This window comes from Gopherus flavomarginatus, chromosome 7 (assembly GCF_025201925.1).
Source record: "Gopherus flavomarginatus isolate rGopFla2 chromosome 7, rGopFla2.mat.asm, whole genome shotgun sequence".
Lineage (NCBI taxonomy): Eukaryota > Metazoa > Chordata > Testudines > Testudinidae > Gopherus > Gopherus flavomarginatus.
This window is the reverse complement of record NC_066623.1, coordinates 19,559,735-19,578,252: the sequence shown is the minus strand read 5'-3', so window position 1 is coordinate 19,578,252 and position 18,518 is coordinate 19,559,735.

The following is an 18,518-nucleotide window of genomic DNA, read 5'->3' as shown; positions in this document are numbered from 1 at the left end:
TACTGAGAATCCTCAAATCCCATTGATTGAGTAGGACTGTCCCTAGCTGCGGGATTTTCCAATACCAGGGTGCAGTAATTGTCATCAAGCATTGAATTTTTAATGGCAATAAATTGATATTAATTAATTTAAAAACTCTATTCCCTGGAAGATTCTGAATTGAGGATTTTTAAAATATAAATTATTTTACCCAACAGACCAGAAAAGTTTCTATAGACCCACAATAGGAATATAGTAAATAATAATATGAACACCTACCTCCTGTATAGTGTTTTTTATCAGTGGAACACAGCACTTTATAACGCAGATCGGTATCATTATCCGCATTTTATAGATGGGGAAACTGAAGCACAGAGAGGTGATGTGGCATATATAAAGCATAACAATTGCTTCAAAGCACATCAACTGCCTAAAAAGTCCACACCGTCTTCCTAAAAGACATGCCTATCCCAAACCTGAGCAGCTTGAGCTGTCCACTCAGCTATTTTGAGAGCGCTAACATGAGCCCCCCAAGCCCAGGTCCATCATCCCAGGCTGGGAGACTGGCTCCTGCGGGCCACTGCAGGCTCTGTAGAAGTATCCTGTGGGGCCTGATCCTGCATCATGGTCCACTACTGATGAAAATGCACCTATTCAGAGTCCCACTGATTTAAAGAGACTTTATGTGGGTAAAGGAGGCTGCATTAGCAGAAACTAATGCAAATTTGGGGTCATATATTGTACACAATTTCTAACATGCATATGCATATTCTAGCATGAACAATAATAGTCTATCCCTCTGTACACACACTCATCGCATTACTGTACCAGACACTTAATTTTTCCCAACAGATCATAAAAGTTTCAGCATTAACTACAAATGTTCTCTTGCACTTTTGATCTGATTGACTGTGCAATAGCTGCAAAGACAACAAGGCCGCTGCCAGTAACTCGCACATGTTGGACTCGTGTTGCTTCCTGTCTACTATGGCAGGTTTCCTTGGTAGTTTTATATACATTTTTCCCCCAAAATTCTCGAAGATGTAATTTACTAAACGGCCAGTAGCTATTCAGGTTACAGAACAGTGACATTTCTGAAAGCTTAGAAGTGAGCAAACAAGATGTATGAAACTGCTGAGCTTCTAATATCCCCCCACCCCGAGAGCAGTTTTCCTTACCCTTTATAGCCTTTTCAGAATGATACAGTATCCAGGACTGCCCAGAGGATTCAGGTGGCCTGGGGTCTTCACCACTGAAGACCCAGCACTTCGGCGGCGGGTCCCAGAGCGGAAGGACTCCCCCGCCACTGAATTGCTGCCAAAGGCCTGGAGTAGAAGAAGCTCCAGAGGCCCAGGCCCCATGAGAGTTTTCTGGGGCACCCGGAACGAGTGAAGGACCCTGCTCATGGGGGGCACTGTGGAGCCTAGGGCCTGGAGCAAATTGCCCTACTTGCCCCCCCCCCCCCCGGGCAGCCCTGACTGTATCTACCTGCCCCCCACCATGAATGGTTTTGCACTCCCTAGATTCTGGGCCTGGCACTGTGGCCACCATTAATTACTCCCTCTGACGAAGACTGGATATGTTTCCCTCCAGGGCTAACCAAACGCAAGATGGCCTTGGCTGCCTTCAAGAGAGGACCAAGCTTTGGAGACAAGGACACTTACCTGGCACATCCTTTACCAACTGGGAGAAGCTGCAGCTCTTCAATTGGCTTGAAAGATGAGAGAAGCCTGGCACCAGAAGCTGAACATACAGCTGAGACGAAAACAACGTGGAGTAATCAACACATATTTGTGCTGTGGGAACCTGGGACATCTGCGTGGTCACTCCAAACAGCACGGGAGTAAATTGGAGTCTGCTTCCAAGCAAACGACTAGAATATCAAAAACCAGGATTCAAATGTGCCAATGTACATATTAGAAACATCCCAACTGTATGTGATATTTCCCTCACTTCTTATCCTGACACAACTCCTAAATATTTTCCACAATTCCTAAAACTCCTCCTGCCTGAGCGCAGAAAGGGACTGTTTTTAGTTACACACCTCCAGAGCACGCATTTCGGAGCTGAGGCAGAGGGCAGGGTGCAGCACTAATTTGCACACCATAAACTTTTGTAGGTTTTATTCACCTTGTTGGTCTGGTATTAAACAGCATCACATGGTGACTGTGAGCTACAGCACTGGCTCTTGACTTGTTCGCGCTATATCCCTTCCCCCTCTTTCTGCTTTGCATGAATGGGATGCAAGTTGGAAGGCTGCTTCAGGAGGGGAATGAAAAAGAGGTAGGAACTGAGTGCCCACAAACTATTCATTCTTATCATGTATTTATATTATAGCAACATTCAAAATGTGCTAGGTGCTGCACATATATACAGCTGAAGAGGCACTCCCTTCCCAAAAGACAAAAGCGCTTACAATTTAACAGGCATTACTGATGGCAAAGGAAGACTTCAGTATCAAATATGCAAAAGGGTGACATATCAAGACACTCTCAGTATGGCTTCGTACTGGCTAGGTCTAGGAAGGTTCCCTTCAGGCACACCTGGTAACAACAGTACTTGACACTTATACAGCATCCTTCATCAGGTGATCACAAAGTATTTTACAAATTAAGGTCTGGATTTTTATTCCCAGGTAAGAAACTGAGGCACAGAGAATTCATGTGACTTCCCAAGGCCACACAGGTCTCTTGACACTTACTCCGCTGCTTTAAACCCTTGGCTTATGCTGCCCTAATAGCGATGCAATGCAAAGACCATGAGAGTCCATGTTTAAGCCTTTACTGTAGTACCATGCAGGATGCACTCATCCTATGAGTTCAGCCTCCTGATGGACAACTGAGTTTCCTAATTGGTTCAGCCCACTCTAGAGCCTGGCTGCTGACTGGTAAATACTACATGGGGGCCTACGCAGAGTATTCAAGAAACTTCTCTGATAATCAACAGGCAGAAAACACTGTCCAGTCTTAAAGGGAAAATCTGTGTAACTGACAAACTTTCTGGGGGAAGGGAATTTTTGTATGACACACAGAGTTTTTAGTGACAAAGGCAAAGGACAATGGTACAGGATGAAGCACATGAGACCTGGAGGCGGGGCAAAGGATTCTCAGTCAAGAGTTTTTTCTCTTACTTAATTGGCCTCTCAGAGTTGGTAAGACAACTCCCACCTTTTCATGCTCTCTGTATGTGTATATATATCTCCTCAATATATGTTCCATTCTATGCATCCAAAAAAGTGGGCGGTAGCCCATGAAAACTTGTGCTCAAATAAATGTGTTAGTCTCTAAGATACCACAAGTACTCCTGTTCTTTTTGCGGATACAGACTAACACGGCTGCAACTCTGAAATCAGTCAAGAGGATGAGGCTATGAAACAAACCTCCAGAGATTAAGCGGCTCTGAAATCGGACCATCTCTAGGAAACGCTGCCAAACCTTCCTCTTCAAAAACAGTCTTTTCACCATGAGAATGGCACAACACTGACAGCAACGACACTTGCTATTTAGCAAAACGCCCATGGACTCCAGGAAGAGCAGGAAACTTTGCACTGTGTTGGTTATTTCTGATTTTCAGCTGAAGTGACAGGTGCTCAGCATGTCTCAGGATCAGGCTACTATCATATTAAACATGGTCTCTCACTCCAAGCCTCCCCAACGGCCCACCGCTTTATTTGAATTAGACAATTGCCTTTATGTTCAGTAATTCTAATCTTCGTCACTCTCACGCCATGGCACCAGAGCGCTACTCTGCAGACCTTAAACAAATCTTAGTCCAACGGTCATTATGATGAGTTCAGTGTGTATTTATTTCAAACAAAGTAAAGGGAAAAAAACCCCACACCATTGTTAATTGTTCAGCCAACCAGGCTTTTCCAGGACAGCAAATAGCTGGGAACAAACTATTTTTATATGTCCCTGTTTGGTCCTACCTGAATCGCAGAATCCAGAATTGTGTTTTAGGCCTAAATTCTCTACAGAAGTTTAAAAAAGACCTAAACCAACATTGTGGAAACTTCGAGCTAATATGAGCCTAATTCATGTGGGTGGCATGCTATTGAGCTCAGTGGCTTGACATCCACAATGAATTTGGCCCTATATTCAAAAGTCTGGAGGGTGTGCGAATGGGGAGGTGAGGTGGGGAATGACGTACTTGGTGGTTTATCTGGAGAGGCGAGCCACAAAGTGTAGTAGTTACACTTACGTTTTATTAAAAATGCCATTCTAACAAGCCCTAGTGGCCCCAACACATGGAAAATGGCTTGCTGTGTTTTGAATGGCACTAAGTAACACCCTAGGGCATTAAATCAGTTCAAGATGTGCTAGTAACGTCTGATGTTAGGCGTAGAAGAGAAATTCAAAGCAATTCAGATTTAACCTACAGACCCTTCTTCTGCCTGACGCTTATCAATAATGCAAAAGGAAGTAACGTCTGGAGAAATTAGTAATGAGGCTAGTTAGGATATTGAATAGTGATTTTATTATTAAAAATATTATTACCATGGGGTTTGCATAAGCAAGACAAACAACATAGGCAACAAAATGTCAAAATGTGGACGATACAGAGACACAGCAAAGTAAGACATGGCTTCATCTTTGTTTCTATGGATGCTATCTAAGGGCTCGTCTATGCTAGTGGAGGTAACTTACATCACTCCAGGGTGTGAAAAAGAAAAACTCCCCCCCCCCCCCGAACGACATAAATTACATCGACTTTAAGCAGCTGATGTAGCTTCCGCCTCTCACTGAGGTGGAGTAATTATGCCAACGCAAGGGCACTCTGCCGTTTGCATAACCTCTTCATGAGACACGCTGCAGCTGCACCAATGTAGCAAGGTAGTGTAGCCTAACCCTAAAAAAGAAGTTATGTACTGTATGTTGGTGAAAAGTTAGAGAATAAATGGCTCTTTAGGAGCAGAACGAGAGAAGAGGGTGGAAACATATGTGGAAAAGCTGCTAACCATCTCAAGTCTCACAGATAGTTGATGGGGATCCCCAGTGTCCCAGCAGCTGATTATCCAGGTCAATGAAGGTTATTTGGGGGCAGAATGCCAATACCTCACAACTGTTTTATTTATTTATTTACAGGTATATCTGGTGCCTTTGCCATGTGGTGTCAGGAAGCCAAGCAAATGGTAAAGACTAAACTGACATGCCCACAAAGGGAAGGATAAGCCATCCCAGCCTGTCACCATACTCACTCAATGCTTTTCTCCAGCATCAATAATCAGAAAAGACCAAAAAATGTTTGCCTTCTGCTGTGCCCAGAAGGCCTCCAAGCCTTGGCTCACAAGGGCTGGAGATGGAGAAATGATGTGGTTGAGGAACTTCTCCTGAGATGAGAATGCTCAGCTACTTAGAATATCTCACCTATTGTGATGGGACACAATGGACAATATGAAGAGTGTCTACCCTACAACTGAAGGTGTGATTGCAGCACACATGGGCATATCCATAGCTTTAATCTAGCTAACACAAGCACCAATAGTGTTAAAGCTGTGGCAGCACAGACCTCAACATGGGTTAGCTACCCAAGTATGTATCCAGGGTCCCAGAGAGGCTTGCACAGCCTGATCCCGAGAGATGCTTACTCAGCATTTGCAGTTCCCATTAGCTTCTATGTGAGGTGTAAGCTCCCTCCGGATCAGGCTCTAACATATCCTGGGTCCTAAACGATGCCACTACATTGAGTTTCACCTGGAATGGGACAGAAACCCCCAACTTTTTTTGTGTAAGGCATCAAAGACCCTGAGTCAAGATCCACGGCTGGAAAAAAGTAACTTAGGAAAGGATAAAAATCTGATATTAAAAATAATAATAATAATAATAATACAGCTACAACACCCAAATTATCATCATCCTTCTGAGATGGAAATAAAATGAAAATGTTAGTGGACCTGAATATGAGCCACAGTCTTCAGGGAATGACAGAAAACTCCTGGAACTATACCCTAAGTATAAATCATACCTCATCCACTCTGGAAGCATTCAGAAATGGGCATTTCTATCACTTCTAGACCAGATGGGAGAAAGGACTTCTCAGAAAAGTACTGCATACATTTTAACTTTGTCAGAGATAGGTCAGAACTGGAACTTCAGGTATATGACCCGTTTGAATTTCACTGGAGATTAGTTTAGAATCCCCAAGAATCAGATGAGAATCTGTCCCTATGATTCTATCTATTGGATGGACCAACTGTGAAGATCCAGACTGGATTCAGCCCGATGTGGCAGAATTCTCATGAGGACAGCTGATTTCAGGAGATTTCTGCTATTCGGGATCAAAAATATTGCAAAAGCTCTCGAGATTTCAGAGTCAAACATGAATCCTAGCCCTGGATTCAACCTCAAGCCCCAGCCTGAACCTTAACCTAATCGGCATGTCTAATATTTATAGAGCAGGTCTAATATGCCACACTGCGCAGCATGTCACAGAAAAAAGAGAAAAAGTCATAAACACAGACTGAACTGAGAGTGAAGGTTTCAAGGCAAGCTTTACAGGAAGAAAGTGACTCAGTAGGAAGAAAGGAGCCAGGATTAAAAGGATGTTCTTGTGTAACGGATGAATATACACCTCAGACAGCCCTCAGAGGAGGCTACCAAACTGTATCTTACAGCCAAAGTCACACCACCCCAATCACAGCTCTGAGATGCATGTCTGCAGGACTCAGAATCAATGCTCTCTATTGAAATGGTTGATAAACTGTAACAACCTTCTTTCCTAGGTATTCTTTCCTTGGTATCTTTGGAACTCCCTTGTGCTTCTTATAATGACTAGTAGGCATTTATTTGGTAATAATGTGCAGAAGGACAAGGACAGCAACTTCAAACTGATCCTGGCCAACTGGACTAGGTGAACTGGGGACCTGCATAAATTTCAAGGGATTGTTCCATTTCCCTCAAGGTACAAAGGAGCTGGACATCACAGATGACTAACCTGTCTTCCAAGGCACCTTGCAGAAGTGATACCCACCATAAAGGGGAGACTGGATGGTCAATACTAGAGAAGCATCATCAAGTCACAAAACAGAGTGCCACTCGTAATGATAGAATTGGATACCAAAACGGATTCCAAATTGGGAAGCAAAATGGGAGATGTTTTGTTTTACATTTTTTTCTCTCCCAAGCCGGAAGCAGGATTGTGCGAATATCACCTTCTGAGTATCACTGAAAAGAACGCAGCTAAGTCCCCATTGTGGATGTTCTCATGGGAGATTTGTCTAAGGATTCTGCTCTCTGTACCAATATAGGCATCTTTTCTACATCACAGTCGACTTGAGTTAATTGCATCATCTGGCTTTTGTTTTTCACTACTATCTTGAACAGCACATTTTTAAAAAAATGTGTGGTGTTGTCCCTGTTTGGGTTTAGCTAGAGGGTTGAGCTCCCTGTGCCATAAGACATAAAAACCACCCACAAACCACTCCTAATATGTACATTTCTATCTGAGAGTGCAGAATGAAGGCTTGAAAATGATGTTGAGTGGATAGTTTATAGAAAATAATTATCTGATTAATGTTGTGCTTCTTTTCTCAAAACATCCACTAGTTGCTTGTGATTTTCTCAAAATTTATTCATTCTTTTAGATTAACTTTTCCAAATAATTTCAGGGAATAACTCTCAGCCTGTAAATTGCTCATGAGCAGCTCTTTGAGAATATTCCATAGTCAAAATCCAAACTTCAAACTGGGGGCAGGTTTGTGAAAGGGTTAAATGGGTGGTGCATACTGTTTGTACGAAAGTTCCTTGTAGAGTCCCAAGAATAAGTGGAACCCAGCTGCAAGGTCTACACTGCAAAGATGGTTTCTCCTTTCCTCCTATCTTAAAAAAAAATAGTCTTAGGTATTTTTACCTTGGGGTGATGCGTTCGTGGAGTTTTTTCTGGAGCTTGGTCGCATTGCAGTATTTGCTGTTGGCTGAGAGACTCCAATTTGGATCAGCTAGAGGGGACGGATTGGCCCAACTTTATCAGTGAGGAGGAGGGAGGACTAGGAGACTACAAAGATAGTCACTAACCATAAGGCATTCACTCCAGTTTGGATAGAAACCTACTCCAGGCATGTGGTGCTTATTTCGGCTTGGCGATTTAGTATTGCTCAGGAGATTATTTCAGCCTGGAAGGTTAGGCTGGCTCTGGAGCCTGCTCCAGCTTTCGGAGTTTACTGCAGCCCTGAAGGCCCATTCCAGTTTTAGAAGCTCATAATGGGTTAGGCATTCAGACCAATCTAGGCCCCAATGCTGGTGGACTCCATTTAGAAATAACAACAACAACAAAAAGCTGAGAAATAAAAGCAAAGAAGCTTCCCCCTCAAAGAAATACTCATACAGGGGTATTTATTTCTCATGAAGCTGCAACTAAAATTGTAAATTAACATGCTTCCTATGAGATTTTTAATTTAAAATCCCATTCTCTCTATGTATTTTTAATGGACTTCTCTACATTTTCCCCGCACTGCACTTGAATCCATGACCTACAGCTCCCACACTGTGACTCTAGTGTGATAGCTGCTGCTGATAGTCACACAGAGGGCAAAGTCTTGCCTCTGGTTGGCTGAACATAACTCTCAAAATCTAATACAAATAGTCATTTAATGGATCCATAAATATTCCAGTTTCCATAAATATTCTCTGTATTTGCTGATTTCTGAACATGCCTGCCACTGCCAGGGAGCTCATTCGGGGGAACAGCTGCAGGCAAAGTGAATTAGCGGAAAGTAGTGAAAAAAATATTTGTGGAGTTTGCTGCACTAGTTGTACCTAGCTCTAACTTAAAATTTCAGTGTTTCAAAGCTAGAGATCAATAAATTTTAGATTTTTGCCCCCAGTCTCAGACGAGATGTTCGCAACAAGTGCTACAACTAAACTGGACTATACAGGGCACTTGAGAACAAGCTGCAATGAGAAATCCTGTATTGCCAGGAATGGCAAGATGACTTACTCTTTCTTCTCAAAGGGCCAGATTGTGAGACTCACTCACAGAGACGTTCCTTATTCTACCAGCAACTCTGCTGACTTCATCAAGACTATTCAACGTGAGTCAGAATATCAAAATCTGGCCCTAACGTCTCTAATTTTTAATTTAGGGTTGGTGGAGAGATGTAGTCAAAATATCTCAAAGCCCTGGACAGTTACTACCAATTGCAAGAGAAAGCTTTGCAAAAGCAGATCAAATCTGGCCCTGTTAGCCCTTCCCTGCCAATGTTTTGGCTGTGGGTATTTTTCAAGTTCCTTTCTTGTCACTCTAAATAGATGATTCACGCTGGTAACATGTTGTATCGCTTAGCTAGTAATGCAGCCTATTAAAACCCTGCTTAAAACCATTTTCCTTAGAGAACCCGAAGAATTTGTTCCTCTCAGAATCAAACCTGTGTTCTTAATAAAGGCAGATTGAATAAAACAAGCCCTGTGAAGTAAAGAGACTAATTTAACAGCTCGCTGATGAAAATCTGTGGCTAGGTTTCTCTCCTCCCTTCTCCACTCCTGCTCTCCTTCACCCACCCCCCAGCCTTGCATGAGAACAGATGGTTTAACACAACGTTTTGAATGCAAACTTAATTAAAAAAAATCCATTCCTCTTACAATCCTTGGGCTAAGACTTTAAAAGTTCCCTGCTTAAAGGAATGCCAATGCTCTTATTTTGAGCTTTGTAATAAGGAAACAGACTCATTAATGTTCCATAATTACTGAAGTAGAGTGATGGTCATGGATTAGCCCTTGAATTGAGCACGGCAGGCTCCCTTGGCAGCCAGACATCAGAGTGGAATTTGAAAACCTCCATTTTGTTCCATTTTCTCCATGCTATTAATCTGGGTCTGGAAGAAAGTACAGTCACCTCCATGGTGATGTTACTATCCCAAAGGGAGGGGGGTGGGGAGGATTCAGAAGTGTGAGGCATTTTCCTGTAACAATAACAATTTACTGCACATTTACATTAGGGCTTTTCATTCCAAAGAACTATGGAAAACAAAAGATGCTTCATCCACTGCTGGAATCCAACCACTTCTCTAGAGTGGAACACAGTTGCTTTACAGTGACAGAGACATTTCAAAAGAGTTTAGGACAAACAAGGAAGAACACCACTATATTACGATTTGTTTCCAGTGCAAACATACAGGAAGGCATAGTTCCTGCCCCAGTGAGTTTGTAATCCAAAATAAATCCAATTTAAATTACTGGGGGAGGTTTGGGTAAGTGGAATGCAATGATCCAAGTTAGAATTTGGCAGGATGCTGGAGCGAACGCCTCTACTCTTACAAAAAGAGTGATGGTATCTATAACGACCACAAGTGGCCAAGACAGACCTTCATTCCACATCTCATCCTAAACCAAACCACCCTAACAGCTCAATGCCCCCTAGCACTGGTTCACTACTAAGTCAGAATGAACAGTGCTACCACTCAACCACAAACGCCCCTTCCTGCAGCATGCAGATGTTCCTCAGAATTCTTCCCTCGTATTGGCCTGGCCCAGCCCTATTTACTGGCAATTGCAAGAGTTGAGAGGATTATGTGGCCAGGTTGGGTGGCTTCAGCCTGAGTTCAGACTGGTGGTAGGCTGTATTAGCAGGGTTGTTAATGTACCTTCAGAGCCAAGTTACCCTTTGCAAGTAGCTGAAAACAATAACAAGCTGGAGAGAATCTTGAAAGGGAAACTGATTAGTTTTCAGCTAGCAGAGTAAAACAGACTCCTGATATATTTACTCTTCCTGGCCCATCTTGTCATCTCTACTATAAGCACAAGCAACAATGCCATGGTGCCCTGAAGCAGACATGGTGTTGTTTCACAATTCATATGCATGACGGAGAAGTGATTAATCATATATAATGGCTTATTCCTGACTATGAAGGGCCTGATTTTTAAAGCCAGCCTGCAATTTTGCACTTTTAATTGGTTATGCACTGCAAAAATCTAGGTGCAGATACAAACTACTTAACAACACCTGGAAATCAAATAGGTGTCTAAGCATTATCATTTGCACCAACCCTTAATAATGCCCATAATCAGCAATGGATGCAAAACTGTGGGAGCAAAAGACATAGTTCAATTCTAAAAATCAGGCCTATAATGTGAATGGATCAAAAGTAGCATATATACGGCTAAGTATATTGGTAACGCACATTATTTGAATATGTACTTACCAAATATTGTTGGCATTTAAAGAGCAAGAGCATTTAGTTAGTACAGTTTGGTTGCCTTAGCAGACTAGCCATCTATTTTAAATAGACTAAATATATCCTGTAGATGATGGACCTTTAAGTACTCTGAACAACATTGTGCTCCTCCAGCTCAGAGGTGGCTACTGTTCCAGATGATATTTAAAGGTATCAGGGTCCATGACAGTCACTGTTGGCGGTAACTTCTAACTTGCTAGTTTTCCTTCTTTGTTGCATCCCAAGTCTAGTGTGAACCTCACAGCACAGTAGCAGTCTGCAGGTCTTATCATGAAACATGGCTGAGAACTAAGTGCTTGTGCAAAATCCCTATTGGCATGAAAAAGTGCAGTGAGTGCTGATGAGCAGAGTAGAGCAGGGCAAATCTCAGCAGTTCTGAGTTACATAGATTTGTGGGAATGGTTTTTCCTCATTTCTGAGCTGCTTCTCCTTGCACCTTCAGAGTTCTGAAGAGTCCAGAACGCAAAGTGAATCTCAGTTGAAACCACAGCGCTATAAACCAGCCCCAGATCTACTTGAAACTTAGCCTTAGAAGACTTACAAACCCTACTGAACCTTTCAAGCAACATGGCTTTACTTGTTAATTTGTAACAAAACCTAAAATCAGCTGAATTTCATGGGGCTTAAACCCCTCTGGCCAAGAAGCAGACAATTACAAGATACTTTTTGGTGATAGAAAGTCCAGAACTCCCCACCTCTGCAATTGCAAAGAGTACCACAGTCTCTGAGATGCCTCACATCAACACTGCCAGCCCTGCAGCACATTTTCATTCTCCTAATTGCCTCATCACAAATTTTTCAAAACCACAAAGCTGAACAAAAATTATTCCCTTCCACAATGTTGAATGTGAGGAAAGAGTTTTGATATTCCTATCAGGGCCGGTGCAACCATTTAGGCGACCTAGGCGGTCGCCTAGGGCACTAGGATTTGGGAGGCACCATTTTCTTCGGCAGCAACCACAGTGGCTGGATCTTTGGCCGCCCTGGTCGCCACCGACATTTAGGCAGAGGGAGTTGGGGAGGGGAGGGCTGCCTGCAGCAAGTTGGGGGGGGGGGAGCACGCAGGGGAACTCCCTGCCTCAGCTCATTCCTGCCCTGCCTCCTCCCTGAGCACGCCATTGCTGCTTCACTTCTCCCACCTCCCAGGCTTGCGGTGCCTAAGCTGATTGGCGCCGCAAGCCTGGGAGGTGGGAGAAGTGAAGCAGCGACGGCATGCTTGGGGAGGAGGCTGAGCAGGGGTGGAGGGGGTACCTCAGGGTGGAGGGTGGGAGCTGCCATGGGGGGAGGTGCCTCAGGGTGGGGGCTCGGGGATGTGGGAGGGTGCAAGTTGGAAGTTTCGCCTAAGGCGCGAAACATCCTTGCACCGGCCCTGATTCCTATCTTAAATGGGCTTGGCACTGTTTATCCAGACGCTAATGGGCTAATTATCTCACAGTGTTTGCAAATGGACTAAGTTTTCTCTACTGTCTCCAACTCCTCCGCTAGAATTGCACCAATGGTGAATTACAGCTATGAGGTTTGCTACGATGGCCACAGCTCGTATGTTTTAATGTGAGTCATGCACAGCCTTCTTGGTTGTTTGACACCTTGTTTAGTCATTCACTCCAAAGCAAAATTACACTAAACTGAGTGCAAACTATGACCAGTCTAATTTAGAGTTTCTTTTACACCCACTTGCCACTTCTAGTAGCATTGACTTGATGGCTCTGAAATTCTCTGTACAGCTTTTTAAGATATCTTCATTAATAACCGAAGGTCACAGAAATGAAACTATTTCTTTTAAATAAAGACTTTCTAGACTGTTAATTATTACTGAGGAAATGGGTAAAGCTCAAACAACGTAAGAACGGATATGAACCTTCATCCAAAACTAGAGATCTCCCTAGAGGTTTGGCCTGAGCCACAAAATTCAGGTCTCCACCATGACCTTCAACACCCTTAAAATTGAGTTTTTTTCAGAGGTAGGGTCTTTGTTTGCCCCATAACAGAAACAGGGGCACCTATGAAATTTGGAGCCAGAAACAAATTCTGATTATGAAACCACCACTCACCAAAACATTCAGAGAGATGAATACATAATGTTTTACTCTGGGGGCATCTTTATGCAAAATCAGATCCAAACTCTTATTTTGGGTAACTCCCCCCCTACTCCCTCCACATTACTGCTTGTGTTTGTTGTGTCCCTCTGCACTTTCTGGCTTGGGCAGGATGTAGAAATGGAAACATCAAAAATAACCTGAAAATGGCTTTTTTCACGGTATTTTCATCCCAGCCAGAAGTAGGAAGCACTGGAAATCCCATGAAGAAAGTCTAATATTGCAGACTCCGGAGCGCTGAACAAGCATCCAGGCTTCAAGATTCATATTCAAACCTCCACATCAGCTAGGGGGCAGCTATCACTATTCATTAGATATACTGCACCACCTAAAATGTGGTGTTTCACAGTCATTGAGAAAAATGCAAAATAGATCACATAGTTTTGGTTCTCTGCCGTTTGATTTTGAAAAGCTCATGCCATCTAGCACGAATGTTACTACCAGGTGACAGTATGATAGAACTGAAGAACGCTGACCTCTAAAATTATGCAAATTGTTTTGGGACCCAGATTCTGGCCAGCCCTTAGGTATAAAGAATGTCCCCAATTTCATTTGTGTGGCCCACATAAGGACCAAGTAGAATTCCAGTCCCTATGCTTGGGGAAGCAGGGCCCTACACCCACCAGGCCTCCCCCAGTGGATCTGCCGCTCTGCAAAAGGAGCAGGAATTTGCACATCATAAAGAGATGTAGCAGATGACAATTTGCCTCTGCGCTCCCAGGACCTATCCTGCCTCCCACTGCTTCCTCTAGGGCAATATAGCCCTGCATCCTTACTATGAGCACACCTGAAGCTCCAGTAAGAACAACATTAACATTTTAAAAATGTAAATAGCCTTCAAAAGTATTAGTGCACGGTCACATTTTGCACATGTACTTCTTCACGCATGCAGAAAATTGGATCCGTTTGCACCTAATGCAACTGTGTGCACAAAGTGGGCAACCAAGCATCTGCAATTGCAGTTTGAGAACACTAAATCTGAGTTTTTGCATACACAAGAAGTGGAACTGAAAAAACATGAATGCAAAAAGCTGAGTGTGCAAAATAACTCTTTCAGTTTGAGTGCATTATGGCACTAAACTGACTTTGAAAGAAGCTTTAATAACATCTGACTTTTTTCATGAAAGCGTAAACCATCGATGGCTCCACTGAAATACAGTTTAGTGTTATGCCCTTACTTAAATCTTGATATATCTTCCTAGCAAATTAGTTATTTTGCTGCAGTATATAAATCCTGAAATAGCTTAAATGCAAAAGCTTTATTTCCTAAAAAAAAACAAAAACTGTTGTATAGAGTGATCAGGGAAGAAGCAATGTTAGCTGGATGGAAAATGTTTGCAATACTCTTTGGTGTATTCAGTTCCCTGATCCCCCAGTGTTTTGCAATCGTGGTCGGCCTGTAATTTTCAGGCACTTTTGGAAATGATGATGAATCATAACATTTCTAAATCTCAAAGAAAAAAGTGCAGGCCTACAATAGTGTTCCCTAGTTAAATATATGTTTGCAATTCACCATGGAGTGCTGGGTTTAATGAGCAGCTGCAATTTACTTATCTTTTGGATGGATCATTTTAAACGCATGTTGGAAAGTGCCTTTCACTGAACTGCCCATTAGAAGTGAACTACAAAGTAAATGGATTGTGTAGGAAGTATTTCTTATCTTACCACTGGAATACTCTGACTGCTGGGGCTTCTTAGATGAAGAGGTTTTAATGTTTGCAGGGTTTGGGGGGTGGTTCTTTTGTTTGTTTGTTTTTACTAAAATGACATTAACATGTTTTCTTATTTTCTACCTGCCAGTGAAAAGACAAAATAATGATAGACTTAAACAACAACATTCCCAGGGGGTGTATTTTCTGGATGGAAACAAATGGACGCTGATTTACAGAACTGACATTTTAAATAACAGCTTTGATTTAATGTGCAAGCCATTTTACTCCTGGGAATTTAATATTATGTTGGACATACACATACTGCATATAATAAGACAAGTAGATGACTTATTCATTTATAGATGGTTCTCCAAGGCTGTCATTGGCATGTTGGCAGAGATGTATGAGACTATTCAAAGATCCAACGATGTTTGGACCATAATTAGTTATTAAATGATTATTCTTGGAGAGTGCTGTGCAATCTTGCCAGGTGCTGAACATCCTCAATCAATAGGAATTGAGGACACTCAGCACCTCGCAGAATAGAGCTCTAAGTGCCAGCTATCTGTTGGCATTTCACCACAGTGAAATACTACAGCAGTACCATCTTTTTTTGTTGTTTTTTTTTTCCTCATTCCATTCAGTATATCCAGGCTTTAGTGGCCCTTAATGATGAATGTGCCAAAGGGCTGATGTATTTTGCCTTTGCACTGATGACTGATCAGGTGTCCATTTCCACTGTGTGGGGAAAACCCACCCTTCTCACAACTGGAGCGTGGTTCGATGAAGAATGAAGCAGCTCTGAAACACAAGGATCATTTCAGCCTTGGAAAAGGCTCTGAAACACAATAAAAACCTTGGCAGCGTGGTCTGGAGGAATAAGGAGGTTCTGAGTTCTAAGCTCAGCAGTCTCTACTCCCGCTGAGGTCCATACCAAGTGCAGTAAGTAAATATGCTGTCAAAGCCACTACACAGCTATTATTAGCTTCCTGTTAAATAACTGTGTTGTTCCACTTATAGAGCTGCATGTTTAAAAAGAATTACCAACATCAGTTATTAATTTCCAGGACATCTAAACTACCTGATTACCTCTACATGTATTTGTGTGTACCGAACCACCAACTAAATAAATAAAGGCAAATGTTCTAGTTATTAGAAGGTTGCCACTTCACTTCCATAGATAGGTGAGCAGTAAAGTTGCCATCATTAAGAACTTGCATTCATTGTGTAGTTGTTAACCTGGCATGCTCTCTGTGATGGCACCAAAAACAGACACATACTTCAGATGAGAACATGAGATATCTTTTTCTATCTGAACAGTCTTTTAAGTATTAGCTATTATCCCTGTGACTCATGGACAGTCAAACAACTCCACTATCAAGAGAAACAGCAACAGATCATCTGTGGTTGGATTCGGTAGGATCAATCAAGTTCAAAGTGATACGTACAATGTAGTGACAACAGCAGACTTCAACTAAGCTCACAAGTCTGATAGATGTTTTGATGCTTCTCCAAGGCTTATATGACCCATTTGGGCTGTAAAATTCATCTAGTCAACTTGCCAAAACAGGTTTCTTCTTGAAATTACCAGTATGATGGGTTTCAGGATGGGGCTGGAAAGACAATGAGAACAAGCCTTCTGCATTGTGCTTTGGGATTTCTGCTTCTAGAACCCTACATTTTAAAAGAAAACAAAATAATAGCAGCAAATAACCAAACAACTTTGAGGGGGGAAAAAAACTGGTTTGTGTTTGCTTCCAGTTTTGGGTGAAGGATCATTTTGAGGAAGAGGGAATGGGTGTCTTATTTAATCTAAACTGATTGCCCATCCCCTACTCCAGCCTCTATATTAGCTTTTTCCCTCACTCCAAAACAGCTTGGTTAAGGCCATTTCTTGATTGGTGAAGTCAGGGTCAACTCTTTCCAGCTGGATTGAATTAAGCCTCTTCCACTAGCTCATCCCCTCAAGCCACGCCCCTTTCCCTCTAGCCTCTCTTCTCCTCATGCTTATGTGGCTGCCAGGATTGCTTCCTTTCACCCTCTGCCAAAATGTAGCTCCAGGAGGAGCTCATTAATTCACACTAATGAAGGGGAATTACTGAATATGGCAAATTAGTGAGAATGGCTTGATCTAGCCATTATTGGTTGATTTGACATAGGAAGCAAAGCTGAGCCCCTAAATGAATGAACACAATAAAAAAGGAAACAATAATACATCAGACCAAACAGATTGTGCTCGTTTTGTTTTGACAGTTATAGTTCAGTCTTAATTATTTATGGTGACACTTCATGATGTGCTAGCAAATAAACTGTAGTAAAAGCAAAGAAGTCTTCGTAATATGACAATTCATTACAGGCTCTCAGCTATTAAATCTTTGCTGAGCATGGAAGAGAGACAGAGGTTTTCATGAGAATAAAGTGTGGACCAGTGAGGTTCCACTGTGTATTTATTCAGCTATTTAAAAGAGATTTAAAAGAGACTCTCTCTTAAATAGCTAAATAAGTGTTACACATTAAAGACAAAAGCTGGTCTTTTGTTTAGTGGGACTCAGGATCAGTTCCCATTTCTGCCACAGATTTTCTATTTCACTTTGTGCAGGTCACTTAGCCTCTCAGCAACTGAGTTCCACATCTGTAAAACAAGGATAATGATATTCCTGTCTCCCTGTACCAACTTCAATGGCCACCTAATCTTGGCTAGGGCCTGTTGGTGCTACCATAGAACAAATACATGACCTTTTATTAGAGAGAAGGCAACAGGTGCACCATTAATTATTTCTAGTATTTTCTCTCAACTTCTAAGGGGCATAACTTAGCTTCCAATCCACTAGAGAAAACCCTAACAGCACAAAATCAGAGAACTGCATAGAGTGACTAACTTAATTTTGTTCCAATACATGCCCAAAAACACCCTTGGAAACCCATGATCTTGTGATGCTATGAGTAGCTCCAGTTCAGATTCTGCATGTGCCAGATTTACTATCAAGTTAGTGTATTTAACTCTAATAATAAGTAAATATAGATCCTTTAATCATAATTAACAAATATGCATCAGGGGTCTATTCTCCTGTTCTTCCCATTAACAGAAGTTACGCACAGAGGAATCATAGAACTATAGGGCTGGGAGGGACTTTGACAGGCCCTCTAACCCTGCCCCCTACACTGAGGCAGAACCAAGTATACCTAGAATCTTCCTTTACGTCTTGCCTCCAGGAGGAGGAATGCCAATCACCTCTGGCCTTTGGTGAAGATTCAATGTGTTATCAATTGAGAAGCAATGGGGTGAGAATAAGACTGCAATGCAGGAAGTCCTGCGTTCTAATCTCACCTCTGCCACTGCGTGGACGTTGGCAAGTCCCTTGGAACTAGAGCCTGGTCTGGTCTTGCTCAGTTGCTCAGAGTGGGGGCAAATAGGAAGAAGTCTCCAATCCCCCTTGTGCAGCCCATATAAGAGCAAGGCAAAGGTCTAGTCTCTGTGCTAAGAAGGATTCAAGCAGTGCCTCTTCTCTCCTTCTTCAGAGGCACCTGGCACCCAAAGGGAGGAGCCGCAAGGAGGTGGGGCGGTGAATCCTACACACCAGACAGTGAAGCTGGCTATACCTCTTAAGAAGGCATTCAGGAAGG